Source organism: Schistocerca piceifrons, chromosome 4 (assembly GCF_021461385.2).
Source record: "Schistocerca piceifrons isolate TAMUIC-IGC-003096 chromosome 4, iqSchPice1.1, whole genome shotgun sequence".
Taxonomy (NCBI): Eukaryota; Metazoa; Arthropoda; class Insecta; order Orthoptera; family Acrididae; genus Schistocerca; species Schistocerca piceifrons.
Genome location: NC_060141.1, coordinates 786,033,546 through 786,048,647, shown reverse-complemented (window position 1 = coordinate 786,048,647; position 15,102 = coordinate 786,033,546).

Sequence of the window (15,102 nt, the reverse complement as noted above, 5' to 3'; positions counted from 1 at the left end):
AGAAGAGGGACGCGCCCCATACTGGCGATCAAAGGAGTCATCGAAGAAGGAGGCATAAGGTGGGTGGCCACGCATGGCAGACAAACGGCACGCAAACCTGCTGAGGAGAAAGTCACGCCGGTAGGACGGTGGTAGTTCAGCAGCTTCTGCATACACTCGAGTGGAAACGAGAGTGTCCACAGAGGACAACAACTTTTTAATTACTGCTGAGTCACCGCAAATACAGAAGGAATAGTTGTACCTATTGCAGTGCACATTTAGGTAACAAATAGCACAGTAACATAATGCATTGAAAAACGTAGCTTCTGCATAACAAAGAAAAATAACCTTGTACAACTTAAAACAAATTATGCACTCGTCGCAACTACGTAGATAAGTTGAATTACATCACTTCCACATAACAAAGAAACATCAGCTTGCAAAATTGAATACAAATTATGAATTTGCAAACTGAGTCCCAAACATCAAATGCTTTGCTGTACATATTGACACATCTCTTCAACCCGGAAAATCTATCAAAACTTTAAGCATAACAAACAATCTCTTGTATCTGTCACACAACACAATTGCAATTCACAACTTTACATTTTGAGCCAGTTCATGCATAGCTGAAGTTTTACTGGCCATTAAATGGCCAAACTTCAAGCAAATTTTCAGGCAGAGCATTTTCGTAACATTCTGCAGACAGCTCTGCTGAGGAATTACTGCATTCGTTTTCTTGAGTGGGGTGTTAATGGCGGTTCCCCTTTTTTTTTCAACTTTGGAACTGTATGAGAAAAATATCAGGCGTGGAATTGGACTTCAGTTTCCCCTTGCCATCGACCCTCAGTTTCTCCCATTGGTCGTCAGGGAATGTTGCTATAATAAAGAAGCGAGGGAGAATTGTAACTTGATATTATAACAACTACACTGAAGAGAGAAAAACATAGCCAGAGAAATTATAAAAAAATTGGAGCTTCCTGCCATAAAAGCAGTAATGATAAACACATTATCACATCGTGAATCACAAATTGTAGGTGAATCAAAAGGCATTTACAGGTGTATATATTTGGCTACTGTAAAAACTAAATCATTGCTCAAAAAGGCAGAAATATCAGGTCTTTGAAGCTTAGAAGACTGTCCACATTCGACACTAAACCATATTTTAATTTTATGCATAATACGGATAAGGTGCTCTATAAAAAAACTGCATACAATCAATTTACAGGCCAAATGTCACGTCTCACAACAACATGTATCCAGTAACTACTGTTGTAAGCAGCTCGGAAAGCAAAAATCATTTACTTCGCATATGACAGGGCTTGGACGGTTCCCAAAAGGCTCCTGATTCATTTATATCATCCCTGTTTATTGCAGTTGTCCACTGCTTTCTTCTTTCCTTATTCAGCGGAAATACTAGAATACAAAATCCTCCATCGTCTCTGTTGGAACATCCGAAAACAGCACAAACTGGCACAATTGCCGAACGTCTGCAGAATGAATTACAGATCTTACAAAATATGCAGTACAACTGATATCGCGTTTACAGTAGAACCCCTCTAATACCACCTAGGATGGTCCGTCACTCAGGTTAGTCTGACCTTGCCTAGGCTCGCGAGCCTGTGCCGACTTGTCACAGATTGGACGCCTGTCGGGCCGTTGTTGCTGTGTCTATCGCTGTGCATATTGTTATACTGTACGTTATTGTGCAGTTTTATCCTTTGTTGGGATTAACAGACGTCGTTGTTTGATTTATTCCGTGTTCTCTACAGTACTTACTACTGTAGATTCATTGTGTGTACAGTTGTCTGTTTTTCAACATATCTGGATTCAAATGTAAACGTGTAACTCTTACACTAAATGAAAAATTAGCAGTTCTACAAAGACTGGAAGAAGGAGAACCGCTCCAAAAAATTGCAAATGAACTGAATGTAGGTGTTCCGACAATTAAAGATTGGAGGTAGAATCGGAAAGACATTGAATCCTATACAGTTACGATTGATGGTGAAAACACTCTGAAGAATCGCAAAACATTAAAAACGCCTAAACTTGACCTGCTTGATAACGCATTGTGGATATGTTAAGAAAGAAGGAAAGGAACTCCAATATCCCGGCCAATTCTCAAAGAACAAGCGATAGTTTTGCACAAAAAACTGGAAGCCGAAAGTAAATTTACTGCCAGTGAAGGCTGGATTGATCGTTGGAAAAGTCGTCGTGATGTCCGATTTGTTTCTATTTCCGGTGAAAAACTATCTGACGATTCCGCATCTGCTAAGGAGTTTACTGTTAATTGTCAAGAAATTGTAGAAGAAAATGAACTGTTACCCTGCCAAGTGTATAACATATACGGGACAGGGCTGAACTTTAAAATGTTTCCAACAAAAGCGCTCGCAGTTTCAAATGAATCCGCGGTAGGAATAAAACTTATAAAAGATAGAATAACTGTCATTCCTTGTAGCAACGCAGATGGTACCCACAAGCTCCCCTTGTTCGTCATTGAAAAATCTAAGAAGCCAAGGGCATTCAAAAATTTAAACTTCTCTTCCTTGCTGCTTTATTACCGCAATCAAAAATCTGCTTGGATGGACTGCAGCCTTTTTAAATCCAGGTTTTTCGACGAGTTTGTGCCATCGGTCAAGAAAGACTTGAAGCAAAAAAATCTGCCAGTTGGTGCTCTACTGCTGTTGGATAACGCACCATCACATTCATCTGAGGAAGATTTGGTGAAAGGGGACATGAAAGCTCCCTTTCTGCCTCCTAATGGGACCTCATTCATCCAACCAATGGATCAGGGCGTTATCGAATGGTTAAAAAGGCGATATCACAGAAAGTATATAAGCTCAATCTTGGAAAAATCTGAAGGAAGTCATAACATATTTGAGGTAATGAAATCCCTGAACATCAAAGACGCTATCTACACAATCGCTGCAGCATGGGATGAACTGAAACATGACACACTGCGGAAATCGTGGCGTAAGCTTTGGCCACAAGTTATGACAGAAAATGAGCATACCGAAGATGAGCAAACAAACGACGCACTGGAAATCGTTACAGATCTACAAAGTCTGGAGCCGAAAGTACCTGCCAATGAAGTTGAACTGTGGATCAACGAATGTGACAAAGACTGTGACACTTTTGAAGAGCTAAATGACGACCAAATTGTTGCCGCTATTATTCAGGAAACTGTGAATGAAGACTCGGACGGCGAAAGCGATCCCCACACCCGGATTTCACACAACTATGCAAAAAACGCTTTTGACATCGCCCTTCAATACATCGAGCAGAATCCAGCTTACAGTAGTTTATTTCTTTGCAAAAAAATTCTTTTTTATATACAATGCTATAAACACTTTTTAGTTTACAGTGTATATCGTTTATGCGTTATTAAGTACAGTACAGTACTGTAATTTGTTTGTCGTTTCTCCTTTTAAAACCAATACAAATTGTAGGGTGTGGAGACGTATTTTTAGTTAATTTATTGTTTAACACTGTGTAAAAAACACCTTTTAATATTACTGTAGACGTCTTTTATTTCTTAAATAGTTTAATTTTTGTACTAGATGTCTTTTCATATTTTTTGCAATAAATATTAGATTTTTCGGATAATCTGACCTTTCGACCATGGTTCCGGTCCCGAAGGTGACGGATTAGAGAGGTTCTCCTGTACATCAGGATATAAGTTTCGTTCCTACCACGGATTTATTTGAAGCAGCGAGCGTTTTTGTTGGCAACATTTTAAAGTTCAGCCCTGTCTCGTCTATGTTATACACTTGGCAGGGTAACAGTTCATTTTCTTCTACAATTTCTTCAAAATCGCCACATGGTTTCATGACAAAATAAATTCTTACTTGATTTCGAATTTAAGCTCTCACGCATAACTTCCATGAAACAAGAAGTTCAACTTAAATTCAAACACACACAGAGCGTATAACTGAATTGTAAACATCACAAATACCTTCCACTCGTTTCGAAAAGTCTTCACGACGATTATCCGACTCGAGAAAGCACTGCGAACATACGACTCGAGAGAGACACGTCACAAATAAATGGCGTCGCACGTGGTCAGCCAATAATGCACGATTTTCATCTGTGGGCACTCTTTGTAGACTACACTTGTTCTACTTCAGATGTCTAATATAATTACCCACTACACAATTTTTGTTTAATAATTCAGAGGATCTTATGGGGGTTCAGGCCTTCATAGCGGTACTTGGACAAGCTTAAAGCCAAACTGTAACCTCACACATAACAGCGACCTGAATAGAGAGCTGTCAGACTGGTATTCAAATTTCTTTCCACAACCATTTTTCTTTAATAATTTTAGTATTAAGAAATACAGATAAAAGCACTGATGGACTTCAGCTCACGCGAAAAATGAGCGCCAAATAAAGTGTTTCGGGCTGACAAATGGAGTTTAGTGAATCAAGTGACTGTGCCGGGAAGTGCAACTCGACGATAAGGTTGTAAGATGGGAAGTCATAGGTTTAACAGATTACCTGCACGACACACATTTAACTGTCTTAGTGTACTGCGCGTCTGAGACCGATGTGTAGTGGGGAGTGTTTATAGGAAATTTATTTTCGTATGTGATTCTAATCTATCCAAAGTAATCTACAAACAAAGATTCTGACTATTACGAATTTAAACTGTGTTATGAGTGATGATGTAGATGTCACTTTATTCTAATACTCATTAGCAGTTTATAACCTTTGCTGCTGCGTGTGGTGATTATGAGAGCAAAAGCAGTTGGAACCCCTATCAGAAATTTGAAACTTGACTTATTTACTCACGTTGAGAGCCTTAAATCACTCACCAGAAAGTTTCTTACAGTCTCGCTTCCAGAAACGCGAACCTGCGATGTGAGTGCTGCTTGGGTAGATGAATGTACGTAGATGACATGAGGTCGGTGGACAATTAGAAACTTCGTTTTTGTCTCGATGTTGTGAAGAACAACTAGGCTCCTCGCACCGTAGGCATTCACAGTATAAATGAAGAAGGTCGCGTGTAATCCACAGTAATACAGCGGGGGAATGCACAGGATGTTATCGGCACTGTACGCTGACTCTTGTTTCCACTCGCTTGCAAGAGTTCATTATTTTTGAAATGTGTGTCCTGTTGGTATTGTGTCGACATAGACTCATCATAATTTTGGATTCATGTATTGATAACTGCATGAATTATGTTTTTCTTGTCTGGCGGAAGGGTTTTTGCGTAATTCGTTTTTATTGTAAAGGCATTATATAAGAAATGTGAAAAAAATTTATCTGATATTTTTTAAAGTCCAGCGGTCGTTAATTTAATATCGCTGATCGCTAAAGGAGTCCGAAATATGTTTCTTATTGTAATGCAACAAGAAATAGTGAAAATTTATAATTCACTAGAAAGGAAACAAAAGCGATTACTAATTCTAGTTTTATTGATGACAGAAAAACTAATTTGTGGTTAAAACCAACGGATTTGTAATGAACACTGGCAGGTATATTTTATTTCCCTTTTCACCTCAGTACCGGATGAAATTTCCCCAACAACTTAAGATTACTTCTAAAGAATTCAATGTTTCTTCTATATGGTAATGAGTCAAACCTGGCTATGACAAACTTCCTGGCAGATGAAAACTGTATGTTATACCGAGACCCGAACTTGGGACCTTTGCCTTTGGCGGTTAAGTGCTCTGCCAACTGAGCTATCCAAGCACGACTCACGCCCCGTCCTCACAGCTTTACTTCTGCCAGTACCTCGTCTCGTACTTTCCAAACTTCACAGAAGCTGTCCTACGAACCTTGCAGAACTAGCACTCCAGAAAGAAAGGATATTGCGAAGACCTTAGCCACAGCGTGGGGGATGTTTCCAGAATGAGCGGAGTGTGCGCTGATATGAAACTTCCTGGCAGATTTAAACTGTGTTCCGGACCGAGACTCGAACTCGGGAAGTTTCCTATCAGCACACACTCTGCTGCAGAGTGAAAACCTCATTCTGGCTATGACAAAATTCAAAGGACTTTGACAATTATAAACGAATGTCATCGTAGCCTAGATTCGTATTTTGAGTCTATTCTGGTGCAAATGCAAAAGAACAAATTTATTTAGCCTTGCTTTATTTTACACACAGTATTCCCTCTTAAACTTACTTGAATACAGTATATACAGCAGTATGTCGAGTACTCACCAGACTTCTTTACTTAGGAGTGAAATAATCAGTCATCTTACTCTGCTGTCTATTTACCCAATAAGTTCTATGCTCACTTTTTCATTTGCAATTTCACTGCTCCCTACCCTAGATTCATAGAATACATCCACAATTCTAATCGCTTGTAAAGCGCCACTAGCAGTATTTCTTTGTTCTTCCTCTTCTTCTTCATCTGCCTCGCTCTCTTCATGATCATTTCATTTGCAATTTCGTCTTCAGTTTGCGCTTCGGCTGTAGCAAGGCCCCTTGCGGGGCCGCCCGCTTTGCCACCCGCGCCGCCCACGCCAGTCAGCCCGCAGGCTATTCTTTCGTTTCTTTCGTCAGCCGACTCGACTGAATCGAGTTATCGAGTAGTTGTACTTTCCTATGTACCAGACACGTCCGCGTCATCGTATTTTATACATTTGTGTGTGGCATATAGGTAGCTAATACATAGATACGAGAAAAGTTACGACCGTTCTCGTGATTTCGATCCGTTATGAAAGAGCATCGACTTAATGGCTTAGCTCTGTTGAGCACTCACCCTGACATTGATTGTCCTATTGACGATGTAATTAACAAACTTGCCAGGAAGAATAGGAGCACAGAATTCATCATTTAAGGAAGAGAACCACAATTGTAACTTTTTTATATCATAAGATAGTATTGACTTGTGTATGTGTATAATAAGTTTAAGCAAAACTTTCTTAAAGCTTTCATGTGACTTGATTATTTTTTATTACGGTAAAAGGAAAGGTAGCTCACAATATCTTTATCGGCCTCTTGTAGATGTTTTCCTGTATCCACCACTGGGCCCAGATGCAATCCTCGGTGTTGCATCTGTGGCATCCATGAGCGTAATAGAATAATCCTGCTTTATCTCAATGCATTGTATCATTTTCAGTGATATCAGCAGTGATAGTGGCTTCAGACTCCTAATTACTACTTGGGCTGCAATAAGCTTGTCGTATTTGCAGGAAGAAAAACATGATTAATGTTCTCCACACCAGAGAATGCTGGACGTGATTGATAATTGTCAACAAGAACCAGTCTACTCCTTTTCTGGTCTAAGCTCCCGATCCCAATGCCTTATTTCAGCTTCAAAGCGTTCGCATGTTATGCAGTACTATTCATTAGCATTGTAGTACACTGACAGGCTTTTGACATGTATAAAAACACCTAGGTTTTTTTATTTATTTATCACAAGCAATTTTTTTCTCAGTTAGCACAAACTACAACTGTTATTCGACCTTTACATAGCCTGGCACCAACACATTTTTCGTTTTAGAATTTCAGAGTTCTGTCACGTATCAGTTTAAAAGACTAAAGATGTCACACCCTGCTTATCTTTCAAGAATTGTAGGGCACACGGTAGTGAAACACTGATTGCGTGTTTTAGTATTCACACTGTTGGGTTCACCACTCACTTCACCAAAAGTGATGCCGTGACGTAGCTAGAATAGGTCAATCCAGGCACTGTTGCACACGAATTCCTCATCTTTAAATTTCTTGGCAAATTCTTCTGCTACCACCCTATGGGGAGGTATACTAACAGGAACATTGATGCAACTCTGTTGCTTAAACCACTTAAACAGCCCTTCATCCACATCGCTCGGTTCAGCTTTTTTTGTAACCGCTTAATTTTAGATTCATTTTGTTCAAATGCAGTAATAATTTTATCCTTGTTCTTCCAAATCGTTTGGCCTGTGGAATTTCCGTGGTTGACCTGACGACACACGTCAGTCTTTTTAGCACCATTCTCGATTTCATGAATCACTTTAATTTTTTGCCACCATTAAGAAGGGACTTCTTTTACTGGCCATGCTACTCTGAAATGCTAGCACTTCGTAACAATTTGTTATAGAAACTGACATCATTGTACTGTTGACGAGTTCTGTCACTGTCTCCACTAATGTAGTATGAATACGCTACGGTAACATTGGAGGTCCAGAGTCTATACTACAACTATTGTTGACAGAAGTAGAGAGAGAAGAAACTGCCCGGTTGCCATATTACAACAGTACGTTGATTCTTGGAAAATCTTGTGGCTAACTGGGGCTGAAAATGACGTTATGTACGAGGTACATGCATATACACTTATCGTATTAAGCATGGATGAAAAGTTTGTTTCTTACGACGAATGTGGCCGCACCGCGTAAATCACGACCCTAGAGCCGAGTTGTCGTTGTAACTAATCTCGTTATAAAAATGTTCATCTGTATAGAGATGAAAAGTTTAAGTTTATTGCTACAAACCCGTATCAAAATCAGACCAGTAATTTGAATTGAGTTCAATTTTAAATGTACTGAAACAGCAATATTCTCAGAGGAACAAGGGAGATATGTTTTCCACTTTCCTAGTGGCGTCGCAAGGAAGAACAGCAGAGGCTATGGGAAACAGTGAGACATATTTCGCTATCGTGCGCATGGGTGACATCTTCGCTGTTTGAAACTTACAGAAGGATGGAATATGATATATATTATATTAAGGTTTATAGAGAAGAAAAACGCAGTTTAAGTGAAGCATAATTCTTTAACTTGGTATCGCCGAACTCGTCCATTTCTTTGAAACTGAGAGTATAAAAAAAAGCTTAACATTTTGTAGTATGTGGAAGAAAGCAGAATTAACTGAATTTTGTAAAATGATTATTTCAAGCGAAAATACGTATTTCCCTCACTTTGTACTAATAAAAGTGTTCTGAGTATATTACCTAACAGAAGCTAGGTAAATGATGTCACGCATTGTGAAAATTTTATATATATACACTCCTGGAAATTGAAATAAGAACACCGTGAATTCATTGTCCCAGGAAGGGGAAACTTTATTGACACATTCCTGGGGTCAGATACATCACATGATCACACTGACAGAACCACAGGCACATAGACACAGGCAACAGAGCATGCACAATGTCGGCACTAGTACAGTGTATATCCACCTTTCGCAGCAATGCAGGCTGCTATTCTCCCATGAAGACGATCGTAGAGATGCTGGATGTAGTCCTGTGGAACGGTTTGCCATGCCATTTCCACCTGGCGCCTCAGTTAGACCAGCGTTCGTGCTGGACGTGCAGACCGCGTGAGACGACGCTTCATCCAGTCCCAAACATGTTCAATGGGGGACAGATTCGGAGATCTTGCTGGCCAGGGTAGTTGACTTACACCTTCTAGAGCACGTTGGGTGGCACGGGATACATGCAGACGTGCATTGTCCTGTTGGAACAGCAAGTTCCCTTGCCGGTCTAGGAATGGGTTCGATGACGGTTTGGATGAACCGTGCAATATTCAGTGTCCCCTCGACGATCACCAGTGGTGTACGGCCAGTGTAGGAGATCGCTCCCCACACCATGATGCCGGGTGTTGGCCCTGTGTGCCTCGGTCGTATGCAGTCCTGATTGTGGAGCTCACCTGCATGGCGCCAAACACGCATACGACCATCATTGGCACCAAGGCAGAAGCGACTCTTATCGCTGAAGACGACACGTCTCCAATCGTCCCTCCATTCACGCCTGTAGCGACACCACTGGAGGCGGGCTGCACGATGTTGGGGCGTGAGCGGAAGACGGCCTAACGGTGTGTGGGACCGTAGCCCAGCTTCATGGAGACGGTTGCGAATGGTCCTCGCCGATACCCCAGGAGCAACAGTGTCCCTAATTTGCTGGGAAGTGGCGGTGCGGCCCCCTACGGCACTGCGTAGGATCCTACGGTCTTGGCGTGCATCCGTGCGTCGCTGCGGTCCGGTTCCAGGTCGACGGGCACGTGCACCTTTCGCCGACCACTGGCGACAACATCGATGTACTGTGGAGACCTCACACCCCACGTGTTGAGCAATTGGGCGGTACGTCCACCCGGCCTCCCGCATGCCCACTATACGCCCTCGCTCAAAGTCCGTCAACTGCACATACGGTTCACGTCCACGCTGTCGCGGCATGCTACCAGTGTTAAAGACTGCGATGGAGCTCCGTATGCCACGGCAAACTGGCTGACACTGACGGCGGCGGTGCACAAATGCTGCGCAGCTAGCGCCATTCGACGGCCAACACCGCGGTTCCTGGTGTGTCCGCTGTGCCGTGCGTGTGATCATTGCTTGTACAGCCCTCTCGCAGTGTCCGGAGCAAATATGGTGGGTCTGACACACCGGTGTCAATGTGTTCTTTTTTCCATTTCCAGGAGTATATATATATATACGACCGAGGCACACAGGGCCAACACCCGGCATCATGGTGTGGGGAGCGATCTCCTACACTGGCCGTACACCACTGGTGATCGTCGAGGGGACACGGAATAGTGCACGGTATATCCAAACCGTCATCGAACCCATCGTTCTACCATTCCTAGACCGGCAAGGGAACTTGCTGCTCCAACAGGACAATGCACGTCCGCATGTATCCCGTACCACCCAACGTGCTCTAGAAGGTGTAAGTCAACTACCCTGGCCAGCAAGATCTCCGGATCTGTCCCCCATTGAGCATGTTTGGGACTGGATGAAGCGTCGTCTCACGCGGTCTGCACGTCCAGCACGAACGCTGGTCCAACTGAGGCGCCAGGTGGAAATGGCATGGCAAGCCGTTCCACAGGACTACATCCAGCATCTCTACGATCGTCTCCATGGGAGAATAGCAGCCTGCATTGCTGCGAAAGGTGGATATACACTGTACTAGTGCCGACATTGTGCATGCTCTGTTGCCTGTGTCTATGTGCCTGTGGTTCTGTCAGTGTGATCATGTGATGTATCTGACCCCAGGAATGTGTCAATAAAGTTTCCCCTTCCTGGGACAATGAATTCACGGTGTTCTTATTTCAATTTCCAGGAGTGTATATATATATATATATATATATATATATATATATATATATATATATATATATATATATATATATATATATATATGTTGCAGCCATTCAGAATTGAAGAGAACGTGAGAACGTAACGGGTTCGACCGTAAGCAGATCATGCTGTGTTGTGTGATGGGCTGTGATAGAAGTCTGAGTGCCTTCAACGAGGGATATAGAGGAAACTGCCTAGCACGTGACGTTTGATATTTTTAACAAGTGTTTGACGTTTTTACTCAGATTACTTCCATTCTTAGAAGTGAATAGACAACGGTTAGTAAAGCTCACATGACGTATGTGCGTATTATAGAGAGTCTGTGTTGAAGAGCTGAGTGTGCTGCCTTGAGTAATACACAAGTTTCGCAGTGCTGTACTGGTATTCACCGATCCTCGTCTGGTCGCGAATGTGTATATATATAATACGACTATCTCGGAATCCTCTAAGTTAATATCGCGTTGATAGAGTGATTCAGTAGTTTGTTGTGTTAAGAAAACCTTAACAGGCGTCTGTAGAAACGACTATTTAACTTTCGATTATGTATTTAATTTTCCATGGGTTTCGCGAGTTCATATAAAGTATTTTGGATACACGATTAACCTGAAACTTCCTGGCAGATTAAAACTGTGTGCCCGACCGAGACTCGAACTCGGGACCTTTGCCTTTCGCGGGCAAGTGCTCTACCAACTGAGCTACCGAAGCACGACTCACGTCCGGTACTCACAGCTTTACTTCTGCCAGTACCTCGTCTCCTACCTTCCAAACTTTACAGAAGCTCTCCTGCGAAGTGAGTCGTGCATCGGTAGCTCAGTTGGTAGAGCACTTGCCCGCGAAAGGCAAAGGTCCCGAGTTCGAGTCTCGGTCGGGCACACAGTTTTAATCTGCCAGGAAGTTTCATATCAGCGCACACTCCGCTGCAGAGTGAAAATCTCATTCACGATTAACCTGAATTAGTGGCTCCCACAAAGTTTACTTGGATTCTGGTGTTGAACATAAGTTACTTTGATCAGAAATAAGATTTACGTGTTAGGTATTAATTAGAGGGCGCAGAACATCTTAGTATTTACCAGAATAGTTGGGTATTTGTTTGTGGTCTTCCCGGGGGTAACGTTTGTCTTACAGCAAACACAAGTCCTGTGAGCATAAGTTCAAATGGCTCTGAGCACTATGAGACTTAACATCTTAGGTCATCAGTCCCCTAGAACTTAGAACTACTTAAACCTAACTAACCTAAGGACATCACACAAATCCACGCCCGAGGCAGGATTCGAACCTGCGACCGTAGCAGCCCCGCGGTTCCGGACTGCAGCGCTAGAACCGCACGGCCGCCGCGGCCGGCCTGAGCATAAGTGCGGCGACAGATAAACTCGTGTTTGCAGGTCGCTGCTTCAGTGTGTCACTCGGCTCTTAGTGACTTCCGTTGCGACTTGGCAAGACAGCCAAGCCACTATGAGGTAGCCGAAAGGCACGCGTTTAAGCTCACGCAGGCTGGCGTGAGGTCTGGAACAGTTATAGGAGTTGAGTCTATTAAAAAAAGTACGTAGCCTCTGGAATACTTAATTTTAATCCATAATTGGTGAACATCGCTCGTGAGGGTACATGTTTTATAAGATAAATAGCAAATGATAATGGTGCCTTGCTAGGTCGTAGCAAATGACGTAGCTGAAGGCTATGCTAACTATCGTCTCGGCAAATGAGAGCGTAATTTGTCAGTGAACCATCGCTAGCAAAGTCGGCTGTACAACTGGGGCGAGTGCTAGGACGTCTCTCTAGACCTGCCGTGTGGCGGCGCTCGGTCTGCAATCACTGATAGTGGCGACACGCGGGTCCGACGTATACTACCGGACCGCGGCCGATTTAAAGGCTACCACCTAGCAAGTGTGGTGTCTGGCGGTGACACCACAACTTCCACCATCCCAGCTGGATATAAGCCACTAAGCCCTTTTGGATGCCTGAAAGTTTGCTGGCCACCAGAGCAGACAGTTCCCATTGCTAGAGACGTTGTCAGTGTTACTTCCCACAACTTGTGAACACCGATTTCCGTGTTTCTTTGTTTCCCACCAGTCACTTATTCTCCCACTGACTTACATAACACTTCTTCTCAACCATTAGGTAATGACACCCAAGGAATAGTATGCAGCAGAACATTGTTTTCGTTCCAAGCGTGCCTTTCTCCCATATCAGCTTATTAATTTTCCAGAATTCCTATACATCCAAGTGTTAAGCAGAATGCTACCTCCTCCCTTTCATGTGGTACTATTTGAAAAGTGTCTCTCCTCTTTTACACCTTGTTGCTTTGGTATTGGTGATTAGGGCCCTTAAGATACCAGAGCAGATGACACAGTTATATTTTCGACTGCATCTAAGGTGCTCCATTGAATTTACAATTACACAGAACTCAAGTCAGGTTTTGTAACGATATCTGGAAGTCGACCACAAAAACGTTCTGACAGGGGCACATACAGCTTACCACATGAGTGAAAATTTATATTTGATTTAGTACTCATCAGTCTTATCATTAAACGTGAAACGTCCCCTTAGAAAAATTATACACGACTGTGCTTTTACTGACACACAATATTTTTAGCGCAACGCAATCTGACTTTCAAAAATCCCTACAAAAGAATGGCCCTGACTAACATAACCTATACGTTTCACAAATCACTTACCTCACAAAAATCTTGGTTACTCGAACTACTGCAATACAAGATGGCGGAGTTTTGAAATTTGCCATGAACTGCTATATATATATATATATATATATATATATATATATATATATATATATATATAATTTCAAAACTCCGCCATCTCTCTCCCCACATCCACCACTGCTGGCGGCTCACCTCCAACTGCGCAACGCTACGCGCTGTTCACATCCAGCTGCCGCTGCCCAACACTACAATGGCAAACAATGAAAACTAGCCACAGACTGCACACAGCACAGCCAGTGATTTTCATACAGAGCGCTACGTAACGTTGCCAATAAGAAAACATAAACAGCCTACTTACAAACGTAGTTCCTCTCATTCAGCTAAGAGGCTAATTGCAAGTTGTGCCTTGAAATTGCGCATCGTGAATCTAATACCCTCATGGTGAATCGAGTCCATGTTCCTCAGATAGGATGGTAATGAAGATCCATATAAAATATAGTGATGGTCCTTCGCATGACCAAAATAATACTTCGAGCATCCATTGTAAGTCACATTCAAATAAATAGAAGATATCAGCTAAGTGATGTAACTTCTGTGATAAAGATTTATGAAAACCTTGATACCAGCAGCTTTCTGTCTATTACGATAGCGTTGTAAGCGAAGCTTAAACTTTTTGAGACGCCCTGCTTAAGTCCGCAGGGCAGAACAGGTAGCTGGAATTGTGGAAAGGAGCCAAAAGTGGTCTGTCAGTTACACTGAAATACATATAACTTTATTTAGTTGTTCAAACAATACAGCAAAAATTTTTGAACTTGGTTACCGGCTGAATAGGCTACACTATCTTATGCCTTAAATTAAAAACTGCTGAAAGGCATTAACCTAAAATTCAGACTAAAATATATATATATATATATATATATATATTTAGAAGACCTCACGTAAGTTCTATAACTGGGCTGAAGGCCCAACAAATCTAACACTTGAAATGCAAACAAGTTTAACTCAGACAGCTGAAGGTCCATGATTTAAGACTGCTGGTAGAATTAATTTCCAAAAAAAATACAAGGCAAAAGGCCTTATCGTCAGTTAAGCTGAAGACCCTGCACAATTTGATACTTGACAGACAAGAACTTTAACTTAAAAACGGCTGAATGCCGATTACTTAAAACAACTAAAATAAATTCTAGTAGGCAGAAGGCCCAAAGCTTTATCTTTAAACAATATTTTACACAATCTGAAGGCCCAAACAATACAAAGTTTAACAAGTAAGGAATTTAAATTTTAAAACGCAACTAAAAGCATACTTATTCAAACCATCGGCTATAAGCCATTAAAATACACAATCAAACACCAATAAGAAAAGGCAGTACAGTCAGCGGCGCTCAGAAGTTTCTGGGGGTCGGTCTGCACTTGAAAGATTAACGTTCGCTTAGGGGAGACTGGTAGTCGGCCCAACTATATCCCATCCGCCGGC